The sequence below is a fragment of the Hyaena hyaena genome, unplaced genomic scaffold (genome assembly GCF_003009895.1).
Source record: "Hyaena hyaena isolate Hyena2069 unplaced genomic scaffold, ASM300989v1 scaffold_47, whole genome shotgun sequence".
Classification (NCBI taxonomy): Eukaryota; Metazoa; Chordata; class Mammalia; order Carnivora; family Hyaenidae; genus Hyaena; species Hyaena hyaena.
The window spans coordinates 3,854,969-3,867,098 of NW_024080679.1; the positions used below are offsets into that span (position 1 = coordinate 3,854,969).

The 12,130-nt window shown below is 49.3% G+C and overlaps 1 protein-coding gene across 1 annotated transcript in view; it reads left to right on the top strand.

The window, feature by feature from the left end:
• The first annotated feature begins 4,484 nt into the window (after nt 1-4,484).
• The window catches only part of ATP8B1 (ATPase phospholipid transporting 8B1), a 120,116-nt gene continuing 112,470 nt past the window's right edge, over nt 4,485-12,130 (top strand). Inside the window, exon 1 of the mRNA XM_039230508.1 lies at nt 4,485-4,547. The gene's annotated coding sequence lies outside the window, so the exon portion shown is untranslated. The remainder of the gene's footprint in view (nt 4,548-12,130) is intronic.

Below are 12,130 nucleotides of genomic sequence, written 5' to 3' on the forward strand. Positions count from 1 at the left end.
CTACCCACATCATGGAAATGCATGGGAGTATTGCCAGGAAAAGAGAAAAAAGAAAAAAGAAACAAAAAGAAATAAAGGAGATTGAGAATTACAAAATCTGAAAAGCATCATCATCTTTATTTAGAAATGACTGTTTCTGTTATTTTCCCCAGTGTGGAATTATTTTCCCCTTGCAAGGTAAAGATGTTGGTTGCTGAGTGGGAGAGGCTTCTAAATAAAACCAGAATGCCGGGGCGCCTGGGTGGCTCAGTGGATTCAGCATCTGACTTCAACTCAGGTCATGGTCTCCCAGTTCATGAGTTTGAGCCCCGCATTGGGCTCTGTGCTGACAGCTCAGAGCCTGGAGCCTGATTCAGATGCTGTGTCTCCTTCTCTCTCTGCCCATCCCCCCCTCCTCTCAAAAATAAATAAACATTAAAGAATTTTAAAAAAACCCAGAATGTTATGCAATCCCATTGGGGTTCTCAGGGACAGAATCGCAGAGGCTGGAGGAATCAGAGCTGTCACCGGGGCAAAGAGGTGACTCATGTAAGATACATTTCCAAATCAGTTCTTGTTGCATGCATGAAACACTTTCAGGGATTGACCTGACAAGACACCCTGAAATTTGGCCTGGATCTCTCAGAGAGGACAAAAGTCAGGACATGGAGTTGAGCTACTTCCTTTACCAGCAGCAGCAGCCGACATGCTCTGAGAGTCACCTTCTCAGTGACCCAGAAGGCATTAGGGGAGGGAAGCTCAATAGGACAAGGTTTGAACATGCCTTTGTCTGGTGGGTCCTAGGTGAAATGAGTTTTCAAAGAATTTCTTTCCCCTCAGATAGGCGAAACTCTTTCACCTTCTTACAAGTCTTTTTCAAATCCAAATCTCTTCATGAAGCCTACCTTGGCCACTTGTTTAAAATTGCAAATCATTCTCCCACTCCTAATCCCTTAATCCTGCTCGATCTGTATTATTTTTTAATGTGCAAATCTTAAGTGTGCAGGTCGATGAACTCTTATGTATGTATTCACTCCTCTAACCATCTCCCAGAACAAGATGTAGAACTCCAGGGGCATCTTAGAACTCTATCTACCATTTGGGAGAATATTTAATTCTTTGAAAAATGTTCAATATGCAATTTAGGAAGATTCAAAGCAGCTTATAGAGTATTAAAATAGGTTAAAGGTTGGGGCGCCTGGGTGGCTCAGTTGGTTAAGCTTCCGACTTGGGCTCAGGGCTCACATGACTTTCAGCCCATGATCTCACAGTTTGTGGGTTCGAGCCCCACATCAGGCTCTGTGCTGCCAGCTCAGAGCCTGGAGCCTGTTTCAGATTCTGTGTCTCCCTCTCTCTCTCTCTCTGCCCCTTCCCCACTCATGCTCTGTCTGTGTCTCTTAAATATAAATAAACATTAAAAGAATAAAATAAAATGAAATAGGATAAAGGTTAAAGGGTAGTACTTTTACAGGATGCTGGAAGTCTCCCTCAGTGGTCCCCTCCTGGACAGTCCTCCTCTATTTTTTCAAAGCATTTGTCACCTTTGATACAATTTGCCTGATTGGTTCATGATGTATCCAAGCAACTAGAACAGTGCCTACTATGTGATATTGCTAAATGAATGACTCTTTGAAACATTCCCCACTGTGTTCCTTTATCTACCCCTCTCCCCACTCTCTGCTCGCCACTCGGTGTTGTCTGTGAGAGAAACAAACTAGCTTGAAATCTACAATGTCTACATAGGAGTGTTCAACGCAGCCATAGCAATGTTATTTATCCGACCCGAGCGCAGGCGTGGGTTGGATGTGCCTTTGTGTAGTCTCTCTTCCATGCGATGTTTTCTTAGATTGAGCACCTGCTGGTAGACCTGCAAGAAGAAAGGGATCCCTCGTTTAGTCTAGAGTCACCTCCTGATTCTTGGCTTCGGGGGCAGTTCTCCTAGTGGGGTAGAGCCCTCCGCAGCGGCCTCCCTCCTGATTCTCTTGCGGCTCCTAACGTCAGCCGCTGGTCTGGAGAACTTGGCTCATCTTTGTGCTTCTGTCTGCCAGTCAGGTGCAGAATCTGGCCACTCTGTGCCCTGTCCCTTCTCCTGCTGCTGTGCCTGAAAGTTCCTTCTCCTTTTTCCCTTCCACTGGCGACTCCTTCAGGCCCACCTTTTATTGCTTTACTAGCTTCCTAAGTGGTACCCCCATCCGAGTCTTCTTCCAAACTAGCCCCATTACTTTCCCTAAAACACAACCTGGATCGTGTCACACTGTGATCATTGACTCGGAGTGGTTTGCAGGTGCTATCAAAAGGAAGCCTAGGGGCGCCTGGGTGGCTCAGTCAGTTAAGCGCCCGACTTCGGCTCAGGTCATGATCACATGGTTTGTGGGTTCGAGCCCCATGTTGGGCTCTGTGCTGACAGCTAGCTCAGAGCCTGGAGCCTGCTTCCAATTCTGTGTCTCCCTCTCTCTCTGACCCTCCCCTGTTCTCTCTCTCTCTCTCTCAGAAATAAATAAAAAATATTTTTAAAAAAAATAGGAAGTCTAAACTCCTTAACCTGCCTTCAAAGCCTTTGAGGCCCTAATTCTCTCTCCAGCCTTATGTATTACCACTGAACTGTCAGCCAAGTGGTCTTCCCCATTGTAACTAACTGGGTCCTATGTTTTCTGGTTTCTTTTAATTTTTTTTAAAATGTTTATTTTTCTTAGAGAGAGAGGCAGAGACAGAAGGAGACAGAGGATCTAAAGCAGGCTCTGCGCTGACAGCAGAGAACTGGATGTGGGGCTCCAATTCACAAACCGTGAAATCATGACCTGAGCTGAAGTCAGATGCTTACTTGACTGAGCCACCCAGGCGCCTCTATGTTTTCTGGCTTTTGTACCTTTGCTCTGGTGTTGGGTTCAGAAAATGGAAGGACCCATTGGAGATAATCTGGTCCAGTCTCATTTGTAGATGAGAAAACTGAGGCCCAGCGAGATCGAATGACTGACCAGTCCACCTAGGGAAAAATCAAGTGTGTAGGGGTGCTTGGCTGCCTTACCTGGTAGAGCGAGAGACTCTTGGTCTGGGGGTTCTGAGTTCGAGCCTCACATTGGGTGTAGAGATTTTTTTTTTTTTAAAGCCAAGAGTAACTAATGAAAAAGAAATGCGGGATAGTTTAGGCTTTAACAAGATCACTTGACTCTTTCGTATACCTGGAGATCAAATTAGTAGACTACTCTTTGAATATCTTCTCCATATAACTCTGAGTCCTAAAAGTGTGGATCTCTGAGGCCCATCTTAAGCATGGCCTCCTCAGAAAGGGTACCCAACTGGGGCCCTCCTTAAGCCCCCAGTTGGGTGTCTAAACTCTCAGGTCCATGACCTGAACCTCTCTGATCTGCGGGTAACTAGATACTCATTTATGAGTTCTATCTCCCCTACTACATTTTAAGCAAACCTTTTGATACATCTTTGACTTTCCTCCATTCTCCTTAGTGACTTTTTCTAGTGGGTGAGCAGTAAAATTCTGCAAAGAAGAGAGTTCCCAGTGTACAGAGTGTGATGCGTACATACTGTCAAGAAGGCACGATTTTCAAGCCCAGACACCAGCTAGCAACCACGCACGCGAGTCCAAAATTTCCACCTACTCCGTGACGTTCACCTGCTGCACCTTGGCTGCCTTTGACCCCAAACCCCCAAAGGCGAAGGAGTTAGGTCTCAGCAGAAAGCCTGCTTGCTGCGACTACAGGTAAGTTTCTCCAAATCTTTTGGTGCAGTCCCTTTCCCCACCCTCCGCGCGGTGAACCGTGACGCGCGTTCGGTGACCCGTCCTGGAACGTGACTTGGCGTCGAAAGGGTACAGCTCCCCTTACCGAGGGGGGTCAGGTCCCCGGCGAGCCGCGGCTCGGCCAGCTTTCCGGGCTGGCGAGGTCACAGACCCCGGGCGGCGGCCAGGCCAGCCGAGGGCAGCGGGAAAGTGACGCGAGGCTGGTGAGGCGGGGTGTCTAGCGCGGCCCCCCGGGAGTCGGGAGCGCCAGAGGAGCCGACAGCGACCGCAGCTGCCAAGTGGCAGGCGCAGCGAGGCAGGGGACGCTCTCGGGGGCACCTCCAGGGTGGCCCACCTGCCGCCAGGGCGCAGGGAGGCTGCGGGCTGGCCCTGGGCCGCTGTGCCCGCCCTGGGGCTCGCCGTCCAGCCCCTCTCCGCCCCCGGGAGGGACAAAGGGAGGGCAGACGGCGGGGCCCGCCCCCAGCCCCAGCCCCAGCCGCAGCTGCCAGAGGGAGACTGGAGGCACCACCCCGGAGCGGAGAAACCAGTTCGGCCGGTCCCGGAGAGCGGAGGGAAAAGGGCGGCCGCAGAGGACGCGAGCTCGGCTGCGGGGCGGGGGAAGGCGGGGAGCCATTGGCGAGAGGCGAGAGCCGGAGGAGCCGCCGCCAACTGGACACGCTTCCCGGGGCCCCGGGCCAGCCCCGTGCGCCATGAAGCGCTAGCGCGGCAGCCAAGGCTGGGGCCGCGCGGGGAGGCGACCACGGCCAGGTGCGCAGCGAGCGCGCGGAGGGGCGCGCACCCGACGGATGTCCCAGCAGGGGCGGGCGAGCGCCAGGTAAGGAGGGGCGCGGCCCCGCAGTGTCCCACGGGTCCCCTGGCCGCCCCGCAGCGGGCGGACTCCCAGGATCGGGGATGCGGTGGCGCAGCTGTCCGCGCCCTCGGGCTCCGGAGCCCTCCCCGGTGGGATTTGAGCGGGGGTCCCGGGAGCCTTCCCAGCCTCCGGGATGGGGAGGCACCGCTGGCCGGGCAGGCAGCGCCGCGGAGACGTCCGTGGGGGTTTCACCTGCGGGGCGGCGAGGGAACTCGCAGGTGGCGCTTGGATCGTTTGGGTTTGCCACGCACATGTCCGGGGGTAAGCCTTGAGGGGCAAGCCTCGAAAGACTTGCGGGTCCTTGGGGAGTGCCGCCGGCTTCCCTGCAGGGTCCGCCGCCCCTCTGGAAGTCTCCCTGGCCGGGTTCTGCTGGGCCCCCCTTTGGGAGCCGATGCCGACGTGTCTGGAAAAGACCTTAGGGCGTCAGGTACCCTGGCGCACCTGCGGGGAGGGATGGAGGGCGAGACCGCCTCCGCCGTGGCTGCTGCAGGACCGGGCACCCTCCAGACGCCTTCCGCGAGCTTTCACTCGGGCTGGGAGGTGATGCGGCAGAGGGGCCGTGCCCGCCGGCCCCCGCGGCTCCGCCACAGGCCGTCTCCTTCCCCGGCCCGGTGGGATGCCCGCCGCGCTGAGGCTCTGCGGCGTGCGCGCAGGGGGCAGCGCGTTGGGGCGGGGCGGGGGAAGGCTGCGGGGAACGGCGAGGGTTGTCACCCATCACGTCCCCAAGTGAAGGAGGAGCCTTCAGCTGTCAGCCCAACTTCTCCGACCGGGGTGTGCGCGCCTGGTCCTGGAACGCGGCTCGGAACTCGAGTTCGAGACCGCTGTAGGGGATGCGGAACCCGGCAGGGGAGTTGACTCCGCAAGCCGGGGGGCGAGTGGGCCCCGTTTCCGCCCAGGGAGCCCCCCCCCCCCATCAACCCCGCCTGACCCCTTCGGCCTGCCCGCGGCCCCCGCCCCCCGGCGGGCTCCGAGTCCTTCTTGGGTTGCTCCGGACGCCGCCCGAGCTCCTTTCCCGGAAACTGCCTTCCCTGTTGGCTCCAGAAAAGATTCTCTCGCATCTTCCTGGTCTCCAGATTTCTGCCTATGCCCCTTGAGAACTGGTTGAGACAACACAGGCCAGGTGCTTGAGGATCACCGGGCACACAGTAGGTTATGGACGGAGGCTGGCTGCTTTTAGGAACAAAACCTAAAACACGTCTGATAAAATCTCCAGGGATCTAAATACAAGCGCACTTAAAAAAGAGGAAACACGGGCTGTGAAGTAACGTTCTAGTTTTCATTGTCTCGGGGGTACTATTGTGTTAGACCTAAAATGCCATTCATTAATCCTGGACCTACTGGGGAAGGCCTCGTTTGAACCCATTATAAATCGTTACACGGTGCAAAAGATAATTAATGTTTATTAGCCGATTACTTTCGGGGGGGGGGCGGAGTCTGCCTGCAATTACTCTCTGAATTTTCTTAATGACTTCCATTATGTCCTTGTGCTCATTTTAGGTAAGAAACCTTCACCATGTTCTTCATTTGTTATTTTCGGGTGGCTGTGCTTTGGTAATACTTGGGGACTGCGTCTGTTACTGCCAGCCAAACAAGACTCATGTGGCTTAAAATTCTTCAACACCAATGCCATTTGTGTGAGGGCCGCTCTGGCTACCTTCAAGCTTTCCTTCTGGTTTTTATTTTAAGGAAAATGCCAGTGTGCAGTTCTTGACAGTGACAGAGCTAGGAGATTTTTTTTTTATATCGTTTTTATTTAGTTAGTTAAAAATTTTTTAATGTTTTTTTTTTAATTTTTAAGGTTTTATTTATTTCTGAGAGAGAGAGAGACAGCGTGAGCAGGGGAGGGTCAGAGAGAGAGGGAGACACAGAATCTGAAGCAGGCTCCGGGCTCTGAGCTGTCATTCAGCACAGAGCCCAACCGGGGCTTGAACCCATGAGATCATGACCTGAGCTGAAGTCAGACGCTTAACCGAGCCACCCAGGCACCCCTAATGTTTATTTTTGAGAGAGAGAGAGAAAGAGAGAGAGAGAGAGTGCACGCGAATGCGGGAGAGTCTGAAGCTGGCGCCAGGCTTTGAGCCTGGTGCTGGGCTCGAACCCATGAACCATGAGATGATGACCTGAGCCGAAGTCGGATGCTCAACCAAGTAAGCCACCCAAGAGCCCCTAATTTTAAGTTTTTAAATTGAGGCTTTAAAATAATAATTTGGTAAAGCAAATGGCTTAACAAAGGAAAGTCTGTGCGGTAAGGCAAGCTTAGTACCCGTTCCATGTTTCACCAGGATTGAGTCCTTGGTGTTCATGCCGCTGACCAGATCTGGCTCTCCGTTTCTTCCTGCGGCCTTCCTTTCTTCTTTCCTTTCTTTCTCTTCCTTCTAAAGCAAGGAGCAGTGGATTTAGAGTCCCTCAAGTTTCATTTATTTTACTTATTTTAAATTGTATTTGACTTCTAGAATTTATTTTTATTATATATACTTACTTTTTTTTTAAGTTTATTTTGAGGGAGCATGTGTGCATATGAGCTGGGGGAGGGGCAGACAGAGCGCTAGAGAGAGAATGCCAAGCAGGTTCCTCGCTGTCAGCCCAGAGCCGGACACAGGGCTCGAGAACTGTGAGATCATGACCTGAGCCAAGACCTAGAGTTGAAAGCTTCACCTGACAGCGCCACCCAGGCACCCTAATATTTACTTTTTTAATTGTCTAACCTTAGATGAATTCCTAAATTTTCTGAACCTCAATTTATTAAAAAAACAAAAAACAGATTATCAACTTCCTTTGGTTATTGAGAGAATTAAATGGCAGAACAGGTGAATGTCCCTTACACACAGCAGGTGTTCCTATGTGTTCTTATTTTCTTCATTAAACTGATATTTTAAAGATAGTATAATGCCCAGATGTTTAGTGTATTTTTAGTATTGCCTTGCTAGTTTTGAATTCCTTTTTAGTTTTTCATAAGCAACATTCATGAAATCCAGGTGATCCTTATAGCTCTCGGGAGATTCGAATCTACTACTTACCTTTACTCATTAGTTTCATCGTTGTAAAAGAAACCTGTGCTCTTGTGAATGCAGAGGAACTTGCTTTCTAGTTACCAGGACAAGCTTTGTGGGGTCCCTTCATGTCACGTTATGTCTAAAGCACAGAATTTTAGAGTTGTTTCTATATTTGCTCCTAGATTTGTCTCCTGGGAAGTTTCATTGTGCGTATGTATGTGTGTGGGGGGAGAGGGGTTGTGAGTTTTCAGGTGTTTGTTGGCATCATTCAATGAGACTAATTGTATTCATCACATCTGTGTTTTGTTACTTATTAACAGAAGTAAAAATTAATTTGCTGCTGTAGAGTTTTAATAACACAAAAAGATCGCTTATCCTTTATTTTGTTCACCAAGTTACTCCTGAATCCCAGCCCTGTGCCTAGCTAAAAAGAACACCCAGGCTAAGATCTTTTGAGGTTCTGTGTTACAGAACACCTGGCATGATGGAGGAAGAATCTAGAAAGCATATATATATAAAACAGTCTTGTTTCTTGTTCTTACTCTTAGAAAACAGAGGAATTCTCATCTGATCATCTAGGAATGCATTAGTACTTTTCCTAATACTCTGAAATGCGTTGTACTTCTAAATAGTGTCCAGGGGCCACTGGGAGGTTCAGTCGGTTAAGTATCCAACTTCAGCTCAGGTCACGATCCCGTGGTTCATGGATTTGAGCCCCGTATTAGGATCTGTGCTGACAGCTTGGAGCCTGGAGCCTGCTTCGGGTTCTGTGTCTCCCTCTCTCTCTCTGCCCCTTCCCTGCTGTCTCTCTGTCTCTCTCTGAAAAATAAACATTAAAAAAAAATTTTTTTTAATAACTTGTTTCCAAAACATCCCCCATGGGAAGTATGTTTGATAACTTGTCCCAGGCCCACGGAGCCCAGAGGCAGCAGTAAAATAGAGGTTGGTGACACACGCTTTTGAGTCCTTTGACCCAGCTTGCAATCCAGGCCTCACTGTCTTCTTAGCTGTACAACCTATGGCAAGTTACTTAATCCTTTTAGCTGACAGGGTTGTTTCTTTTTTAATTTTTTTTAATGTGTAAAATGGAACAATAACAGTACCTCACAGGGTTGTGTGATGAGTTCCAAATGAGAGAATTTCGCTAAATTCAGCTCGGCCTAGGCCTCCATAAAAAGTAGCCATTAATATCACCTTTGCGTTGTCATTGATATCGCTCAGTAAATATTTATTGCTCATCCAGCATTTTCCTTTCTCTTTGACTGTGCAGAAAGCAGGAATCAGTCTGCGTGTTTGTATTTATTTAGCAAACATACATACCTGTGTGCACCGAGCACTGGCAAGAGAGAGTTCCCGAGGGTAGGGGCGAGATTCCGAACCTCCACATGCAGGGCTTGAGTTCTGGGCCACAGGTGTCCAGGGACAGCATGGCATTTGAGGGTCCTCGGTGGCCTGGGGTCAGGGCTACTCAGTCACAGCCAGGAGGTGTGGGGTGTTCCTTCTGCACAGTGGAGGCCCTTGGGACATCCAGAGCACTTCTGTGTCTGCTTTACCCCCCACTTCCTGTCTCTTTCCTCTCCCTCAGCCTCTGTGTTTCACAAATAAATAAATAAATAAATAAATGCTTTTCCCTGTTCAACACTCACAAGCTGTAACCGTTTCTCATTTGGGGTGTCCAGGGAGCATTGCTAATAACAGAGACCCCTGGTACAGTCCCATGCATTGATTCGTTGTGAAAATACCTTGAACATCTAGGGATTGCGTCCCGGCTTCATGGAGGCCTGTGACGTTCGCAGAGGGGCCTGAGTTGTGGGGTTTTAGTTTTTTCTTTCCTTCCTCGGTGAGAAAGCGGACCCCCGTGTTGTCTTTCTCTCTGCTCTGGACATTGTCCCTCTTTGCAAGGAGAGATGTTTGCCCAGGACCCTGGAGGATGGCCCCACTCACTTCTGGCTCAGAGGCTCCGGGTTCATTATCGGTCTCCAAGCCAGTGAACTTGCAGAGCGGGGCCCGGAAGCTGGCTCTCCATCTGGGAAAGGGCACTGACTCCTTGGGTGGCTGAGGCCACCCTTGTCCTGGGACAGCCTTTCCGATGGCCACCTCCCCTTGGTGTGACTGAGACTCCTGTCACTTCTGGGTTGAGTACATGTATAGTCTGACCTTTGGCTGATAGCTCTGGGCTTTATTTACAGGGCCGTCAGTTGATGGCTTTGTCTCTTTGCTGAGTGGCTTTTGTTCCGCCAGAGTTGAGGTTTGTTTGATTTAGAACAGGCAGCGGTTGAAATCAGTTGGCTAACCTTTTCTCACGTTGACTGGAATATCCTCCTTGGAACTCCTCAGGCACCAAGTGTTTTTCTTACATCGTCTCCAACTGTCCATTCTCGCGGTTAAGGAAGCTCCCATGCATTGGCTGCGTTATTTATTTTATAAAGTATGATGTGACTTGTACACAGGTTCTTACTGTATTTTCTTGGGATGCGAGAGAGTACCGAGACCATTCTCTGAGATGTGTATATGATCTGTGGATCCAAAAGAAACATTTAATGTTCTCTATAAGAGAACAGATAACTGGGGTGTCTGGGTGGCTCAGTTGGTGTGTCCAACTTCGGCTCAGGTCACGATCTCATGGCTGGTGAGTTTGAGCCCCGCATCGGGACCTGTGCTAACGGCTCAGAGCCTGGAGCCTGCTTCAGATTCTGTGTCTCCCTCTCACTCTCTGTCTCTTCCCCACTCTTGGTCTGTCTCTGTCTCTCTCCTTCAAAAATAAATAAACATTTAAAAAAAGAAAATAGGTAACCATTTGTCTTGGATGGTTTAAATATTCATGTCTGTGGGAAGATGGGTCAGATTTTGTACATTTCATGCTGGGAAATATTGGCCTTACCGCCATACTGGGAATAAGTTTGTGGGCTTCTAAGCCAGGCACTAGCTAATGCTATAGCAAAAATTCTGGAGGCTTATAACACAAACAAGGTGAGTGCGTGGGGTTCATCAGAAGGAAGAGATTGTGAGGATTACGTGAAAACCTGCATTCTGTTATTTGCATCAGAACCATATGCTCTCACCTTAGTGCAGTTTATTTCATGGGAGTTTTGCTTTAACTGTGGCCACATATTTATAAAATTTGCCACTTTGAAAGTGAATTCAGTGTCATTCAGCACATTCGTGCTGTCAGGCAGCTATTGCCACTGTCCATCTCCAGAATTCTTCCATCATCCATTCTGAAAGATTATATCTGTTAAACAGTAGCTTCCTATTTCTACCCCCCCCCCACCAAAGCCCCCAATAATCTCTATCCTTTTTTGTCTCTATCAATTTGGCTAAGTTCCTCATGTAAGTGCAATCACGCAATATTTGTCCTTTCGTGACTAGCTTATTTCACACAGCATAATATCCTCATGGTTCATCCGTGTGGTAGCAGATGTCAGAATTTCCTTCTACTTCCTTTTCAGGTCTGAGTAATCAGTGTGTGTGTGCGTGTGTGTGCGTGCGCATACCATATTTTGTTTACCCATTCATTCATCGACAGACACTTGCATCTTGTCCACCTTTCACTGTTGTGAATAATGTCGCTCTGAATATGGGCAAGTGACTATCTGTTCACAGGAGTTTTTGAGATCTTATTTGGCTTTGTGAGATTTATCTTTTATAGAAAGTGGCTTAAGGGGTGCCTGGGTGGCTCAGTCTGACTTCAGCTTGGGTCATGATCTCATAGTTTCTGAGTCTGAGCCCTGCATCAGGCTCTGTGCTGATGGCTCAGAGCCTAGAGCCTGCTTTGGATTTTGTATCTCCCCTTCTCTTTGCCCCATCCCCACTTGCTCTCTGTCTCTCTCAAAAGTAAATATACATTAAAAAATAATAAAAAAGAAAGTGACTTAAGATGGGCAGGAATGACTTCTTGCACGTCACCTTCCTCCCCCAAAGCCTGTAGATAAGAGCGCTTGGGGCTGCTGGAGGTTGGATGCATGGAGGGCATGTGAAGGGTGTGACATGCTTCTCCTTTTCACCTGCAGCTGCTCTGACCAAGCTGCTCCGCAGTGTGGCTGACACTGCCCTGTGCCAGGGCACGTGTAAAAGCCTAGGAGACCTGGCTCCACAATCTGGAGCCTTCTGCAGAGCACAGCTATCTTCCAGGATGTTCTGTAGTAGAAAGAAAACATCTTTAACTTTCCTGCAGAATTGACTTGGATTAAAACAAATGTAGTTTTTGGTGGAAGGAGGGTTAGAATGTGATATTTAAATGGTTGAAAAATTGAATACCTGATAGATTGTTTTCTACCTTGGGATGGAATCCATGGTTTTCAAAAGAAGCTTCAAGGCCAAAGGTCAGTTATAGACTATAGTATGGTGGAATGATCCGATGTTGCTTATATATGCGGCAAAATAAAAACCAGAAGCCTTTCTTAAGTGATTAGATGTCAGAGCGGAGGGTAGGGGAGCCCCACCATGTAAGGCCTCCTAAGTGCATAAGGACCTCGGCTTTGACTTTGTGCAGGATGCGGTGGGCAGTTGGTGCAGGATGTTGCCCATTGGAGCAATGTGATCTGTGGTCTGGTT